Source organism: Cetorhinus maximus, unplaced genomic scaffold (genome assembly GCF_964194155.1).
Source record: "Cetorhinus maximus unplaced genomic scaffold, sCetMax3.hap1.1 HAP1_SCAFFOLD_248, whole genome shotgun sequence".
NCBI classification, from domain to species: Eukaryota; Metazoa; Chordata; class Chondrichthyes; order Lamniformes; family Cetorhinidae; genus Cetorhinus; species Cetorhinus maximus.
This window is the reverse complement of record NW_027596211.1, coordinates 376,809-383,972: the sequence shown is the minus strand read 5'-3', so window position 1 is coordinate 383,972 and position 7,164 is coordinate 376,809.

The window sequence follows — 7,164 nt, the reverse complement described above, 5'->3', positions numbered from 1 at the left end:
GAGTGAAGGGAGTGGTATTTCCTGGCTGAGGAGAAGGGAATGGAGCGGCTGAGGGGAGCTTGACCTCGTGGCTGAGGGGCGTCTGATGTCGTGGCTGAGGCGAGTGGGATGTTGTGCATGAGGGATTCCTTATGTAGTTACTGAGTGGAGTGGGATGCAGTGAGTGCAGGGCGTGGTATTTAGTGGCTGAAGCGAGTAGGATGGAGCGGCAGAGGGGAGTGGGACCTCGTGACTGAGGGTATGTGATGTAGTGTCTGAGGGAAGTGAGTGTAATGCCTGCATCTGAGGGAACTGGGATGTCTTGCCTGAGGGGAGTGGGGCGTAATGACTGAGGGGAGTTGAAATTAATGGCTGAGCGCATTGCGATAAAGTGAATGATGGGAAAGGAATGCAGACACTGAGAGGAGTGGGATGCAAGGACTGAGGTGAGTGGGATGCAGTGACTGAGGGGAGTGGGATGTCGTGACTGAGCGGAGTGGGATGGAGTGACTGGGGGAAGTGTCGATGCAGTGACTGAGGGGAGCAGTCTGTAGTAACTGAGGGGAGTGGGATGCACTGAATGAGGGGAGTGGGGTGTTGTGACATCGTGTAGTGGGCTGCATTCACTGTTGGTGTTGGGACGTCATTACTGTGGGTAATGGGTTGTATAGACTTAGGGGGCCAGGGTGCTTTGACTGAGGTCTGTGGGATGCAGTGACTGAGGAGAATGGGACGTCGTGATTGTGTGCAGCAAGACGTCGTGACTCAGGGTAGTGGGGTGTATAGACTGAGAGGAGCAGAATGCATTGACTGTGGGGTGACTGGGGTTTATTGACAGGGGTACAGTGAGCACTGCCAGAACAGAGAACCACTGGTGAGTTTCAAAATGTATAAATGACGAAGTGAATAATTTTCTAAACTTTCTTACCAATTAAATGATCTCTTGACGTGACCCGCACTGGGCAATCTCCCATGTCTTCTTACTCTTTAGCAGATCCAGGGACAACACCAACTCCTGAATCAGAGCATCACTCGTCTCGAGAATCCACTGTCTCGGCTACATCTCGTCCAACAACATCTGAAAGAACAGGTATCAGTCTGGAGTGGAAATTCTTCTAAAAAGCTTCAAACGATATCATCGCTGAAATCTCTTCCTTGTGGGGGGTGGGATACAGTGAATTAGCGGTGGGGTCTAGTGACTGAGGCGAGTGGAACTTCGTGACCCGGGGGAGTGCGATGTAGAGTATGAGGAGCGTGGGATATCGAGACCCAGGTGACTGAGATGGCGTTACTGAGTGGAGTGGGATGTTGTGATTAAGAAAATGAGAAGCAGTGACAGAGGGGAATGGGGTGGTGTGACAGAGGGGAATGAATGTAAGTGAATGAGGGGAGCAGGATGTCGTGACTGAGTGGAGAGGCGTTTAAAGACGCCTGAGGACAGCGGAATGCAGTGACTGAATGGAGTGGGATGTTGGGACTGAGGGAAATGGGATGTAGAGGCTCAGGAGTGAATTTATTTGAGCAAAGGGAGGTGGCATTTACTGACTGTGGCGACTGGGATGCAACAACTGAGGGGAGTGGGATGTCGGGGCTGAGGGAAGGAGATGAAGGGGCTCAGGAGTAAACTTAAGTGACCAACGGAAGTGGCATTTACTGAATGAGGGGAGTGGGATGTAGCAACTGAAGGGGAGTGGGATGCAATGATTGTCGGGAGTTGGGCACAGCGACTGAAGGGGAATGGGATTAGGGGCTGAGAGGAGTAGCAAGTGTTGACACATGAGTGAATTAAAGTAACTGAGAGTGGTGCGATGCCGTGACTAAGGGGGGTCGAAAATAGTGAATGAGGCGAGTTGGATGTAGCGACAGAGCGGAGTGGGTTGCATTGACTGAGGGGAGTGGGACATCATGACTGAGGGGAGTGGGATGAAGTGACTGACGGAATTGGGAAACAGATTGAGGGGAGCAGGATGCAGTAACAGAGGGGAATGTGATGCAGTGAATGGATGGAGTGGGCATAGTGAGTGAGGGTAGTGGGGTGAATTAAGTGAGGCGACTGGGAGTTAGTGGCTGTTATACAGTCAAGAGTGACAGAGCAGAGTGACATTTGTGAGTTTCAAACTGTACAAATGATGAAGTAAATCATTTTCTAGACATTCCTGGAAAGTAAATGATCTTTTAACGTGATCCACACTCTGTAATTTGCCATTTCTCCTTAATTTATTCCAGATCCAGGGATAACATCACCTACAAAATCTGAGGAACACTCGGCTCGAAAATCCACTACTCCTGCAACATCGAGCCACACAGCATCTGAAATAACAGGTATCAGTCTGGAGAGGATATTCTTCAAAAATTCTTCTCACGATATGATCGCTGTAATCCCAAACTGAAGAGAGCATGATGGAGTGACTGAGTTTACTGAGGGTAATGGAATGTAGTGACTGAGGGAAGTGGGATCTCGTGACTGAGGGGAGTGCGATGTCGTGATTGAGATGATGATATGTCTTTTCAGAGAGAAGTGGGATTGGAGTGACAGAGGGGACTGGAGTGTAATGACTGAGGGGAATTAATGTATGTGAATGAGAGGAGTGGGGTGCCATGACTGAGGGAAGTGGAATGCAGGGTCTGAAGGGAGAGGGACATCGTGACTGAGGGTAGTGGAAATTCGTGAGTGAGTGGAGACGAAAGTCTTCACTGAGGGGAGAGGGACATCGTAACTGAGGGCCTGGGACGTCGCGCCTGAGGGGAGTGTGATGACTTGTCTGATGGCCGTGGCGTGTATAGACTGAGGAGAGTGGAATGGAGTGTCTCCAGGGAGTGAGATAATGTAACTGAGGGGAGTGGGAAGCAGTGGCTGAGGGGATTGCGATGCCGGGGATGAGTGAAGTGGGTTGTAGGTATTCAGGAGTAAAATTAAGTGACTGAGGGAAGTGGTATTTAGTGACCCAGGGGAGTCGGATGCAGTAACAGAGAGGAGAGGGATGAAGTGAATGAGAGGAGTGGGATAAGGCCTGAGGGGAGTAGCATGTATTGACTCTGGAGTGAATTTAAGTAACTGAATGGAGTGTTATTTAGTGACTCAGGTGAGTGGGAAGCAGTGCCTTAAGGGAACGGGATGCAATGACTTAGGGGAGTGGGATCAGGCCTGAGGGCAGTAGCACGCATTGACTCAGGATGGATTAAAGAAACTGATTGGAGTGGAATTTAATGACTCAGGGGAGAGGGAAACAGTGACTGAGCGTGGTGGAATGAATAGGCTGAGGGGAGAGGGGTGTAAGGTGTGAGACATAGTCAGTGAGCGGTTGTAACATCGTGACTGAGTGAATGGGACGTCGTAATTGAGAGGAGTGGGATTTAGCGAATGAGGGTAGCGGGACGTCGTGTCTTAGGGGTATGTGATGTCGTGCCTAAAGGGAGTGTGATGATGTGACTGACGGGATTGGGGTAAAGTGACTGAGGAAAGTCGGGTGAAGAGACTGAGGGGAGAAGGCTGCAGTGTCAGAGGGGAATGTGATGCAGTAAATGAGGATGTCGTATGGATGGGATGTTGTAACTGAGGGAATGAATGTAAGTGATTGAGGGTAGTGGTATGCCGTGACTGAGGGGAGTGGGACGTCGTGACCGGAGGGAGAGGAACTTCGTGAATGAGGGGAGGTGGACCTCGTAAATGAGGGGAGTGTGACACAGTGACTGAGTGGAGTGGGATGTAGTGACTGAGTGGAGCCGGATTGAGTGACTGAGGGGAGCGGGATGGAGCCTCTGAGGGGAGCGGGATGGAGCGACTGAGGGTAGCGGGACCTCGTGACTGAGGGAAATTGGATGTATTGGCTGTGGTGAGTGGGATATAGTGCGTGAGGGAAGCCTTATGTAGTTACTGAGGGGAGTGGGATTTAGTGAGTGAGGAGAGCTGGATGGAGCGACTGAGGGAAGCAGTACCATGTGACTGAGGGGAGCGGGAGTTCGTGACTGAGGGAAGGGGGTGTGGTGGCTGAGGTGAGTGGGATGGAGTGCATGAAGGGGAGTGGGATGTAGTGAGTGAGGGGATCGAGATGTACTGCTTGAAGGGAGTGAGACGTAGTGACTGAGGGGAGCGAGATATACTGTCTGAGGGGAGTGGGGTGGAGTGGCTGAGGGAACTGGAGCGTCGTGACTGAGGGGAGTTGAATGTAATGACTGAGGGCAGTGGGATGAATAGATTGAGAGGAATGGGATTCGATGAGTGAAGGGAGTGGAACTAAGTGACTGGCAGACAGTCTGGAGCGATACACCAGAGTGACATTGATTGTTTCAGACTGAATAAATGATGAAATGAAGCATTTTCTAAGCTTTCTTACCAAGGAAATGATCTCCTACGGTGATCCGCACTCTGCAATCTCCCATGTCTCCTTACTTCATTGCAGATCCAGGAACAACACTAACTCCGAAATCAGAGGAACACTCGACTCGAAAATCCAATGCACCTGGGTCCGCTAGCCCAACAGAATCTGTAATAACAGGTATCCGCATGGACGGGATATTCTACAAGTATTTTTCATACAATATTGCCGCTGTAATCTCATACTGAAGGGAGTGGGATGCAGGGGCTGAGTGGAGAGGGATGTCATGGCTGAGTGGAGAGGGATGTCCTGACTGAATTGAGTGGGATGCAGTATTTGAGGGGAGTGGATGTAGCGACGGAGTGGGGTGGAATGTAGCTACTGAGGGGAGTGTGATGTAGCGACAGAGGGGAGTGGGATGTAGTGAATGAGGGTACTGGGATGTAGCGACTGAGGGGACTGGGACGTAGAGACTGAGGGGAGTGGGATGTAGCCACTGTGGGGAGTAGGATGTAGCGACCGAGGGTAGTGGGATGTCTCCACTGAGGAGAGTGGGATGTAGTGACAGAGGGGAGTGGGATGTAGCCTCTGCGGGTACTGGGATGTGGCGACTGAGGGGAATGGGATGTATCAATGGATTGGAGTAGGATGTAGCGACTGAGGTTAGTGGGATGTTTCCTCTGAGGGGATTGGGATGTAGCGACTGAGGGGAGTGTGATGTGGTGAGTGAGAGGAGTGGGATGCAGTGACTGGTGTATAATCTGTAGTGACAGAGCAGGCTGACATTGGTGGCGTTCAGACTGTACAAAAGATGACGTGAATCATTTTCTAACCTTTCCTACCTAATAAAAGCTCTCTTGGGGTGATCCGCACTCTGCAATCTCCCATGTATTCTTACTTCATTTCAGATGCAGGGACAACACCAACTCTGGAAGCTGAGAAACACGCAACTCGAAAATCCACTGCAGCTGCGTCCTCTGGCCCAACAGGTTCTGCAATAACATGTATCAGCCTGGACGGGATATTCAACAAACAATCTTCACACAATTTAGTCACTTTAATCTCATACTGAAGAGAGGGGGATTGAGAGGCTGAGGGAAGAAGGGAGTTGTCACTGAGAGGAATGGGATGCCTTCACTGAGGGGAGCGTGATGCAGTGGTTGAGGGGAGTGGGTTTTAGCGACTGAATGGATTATGATGTAGTGACTGAGGGGAGTGAGATGTAGCGACTGAGTGAAATGGGATGTAGAGAATGAAGGGTTTGGGATGCAGCGACTGAGGGGAGTGTGATGTAGAGCCTGAGGTGTTTGGGAGGTCGAGAATGAGGGGATTGCGATATAGCGACTGAGGGGAGTGGGATGTCGCGACTGAGGGGAGTCTGATGTAGTGATTGAGAGGAGTGGGATGCAGTGAATGGTGCACCGTCAGTATTGTCAGAGCAGGCTGACATTGGTGGTTTTCAGACTGTATATATGATGAAATGAATTACTTTCTAAACTTTCCCACCAATTATATGATCTCTTGAGGTTATTCAAACCACAGACATTTGCTGTAACTATTTAACTTATGTAAACATCTGTTAGTCTAGCCTGGAATATGACTCTTACTCCACAACTGAACTTGAAACACATTTACCATTTCAATTCTCAGTTTAAACCGAATTCATAGTAATTCTCAATCAGTCTGTAACACTCATGCCAATATCTCCTCTCACTGAGTGTGTGTCCATTACCGACGGCACACTGTAAATGTCCCTGTTTTATATTGAGCTGTGATGAGGCTATCACTTCCTGGGCGTCCTGCTATATTCATCAAAAACTATTCAGGCAAAGGTGATTTAAACCAGAGACAGTTGTTTGTCTAACTATTTAACTGACTTAAAAATCTGCTAGCTCTATGTCAGATTCTGGCTCTCACTCTAAAACTGATCTTGAAACATGCTTACCATGCAAATTCTCACAATGAACCAAATTGCCAAACACGCTCACTTTTGTCTCTGTCCCAGATATCACCACTCTTCTTTAGGGCACCGCCTGGTTAACCGGATATTTCTACATCAGAATCAAACTTTTACTCTAAAATTGAAATTGAAATAGAATTACCATTCAAATTCTCACCTTAAAACAAATTCCAACTTCACAAATATTCTTACTCTGTCTCTGTCTCACTCAGGCCAATGTCTCCTCTCACTGGCTGTGTGTCCATTACTGACTGCACATTGTGAAATTCCCTGTCTTAAATTGAGCTGTGAGCAGTAACTCTCCATCTCAGCTCTTTGGTGCAGTCATGAAAAACTATTCACAAAACGGTGATTGATAGTTAACTGCCACTAAGGCTGCTCGTCCCATCTCAGAATCTGAATCTCACTCTAAAATTGAACTTGAAACAGTGTTCAGTGTTTTGGGTGATTGGGGTTTCAGTGTTTCGGGGTTTAGTGTTAGTGGGGCTTGGGGGTTCGGTGTTGGTGGGATTTGGAGGATTGGTGTTAGTGGGGCTTGGGGGTTCGGTGTTGGTGGGATTTGGAGGCTTGGTGTTAGTAGGGCTTTGGGGTTCGGTGTTGGCGGGATTTGTGCATTCGGCGTTAGTGGGGCTGGTGTTTCGCTGTTGGTGGGATTTACGGGTTCGGTGTTAGTGAACATTGGGTTTTGTTGATCTAGGAAATTGGGGGTTCAGTGTTAATGAGATTTTGGGGCTAGCTTTTAGTGGAGTTTGGGGGATCGGTTTTAGTGATATTTGGACGTTCATTGTGAGTGCGGCTGGGGGTTTAGAGTCAGTGAGATTTGGGGGTTCAGTGTTATTCAGTTCCCGAAAGTCATTCTCGTGGTTTGGCTGTCACCAATTCAATAACCCAAGTTGCTATGATTTAAAC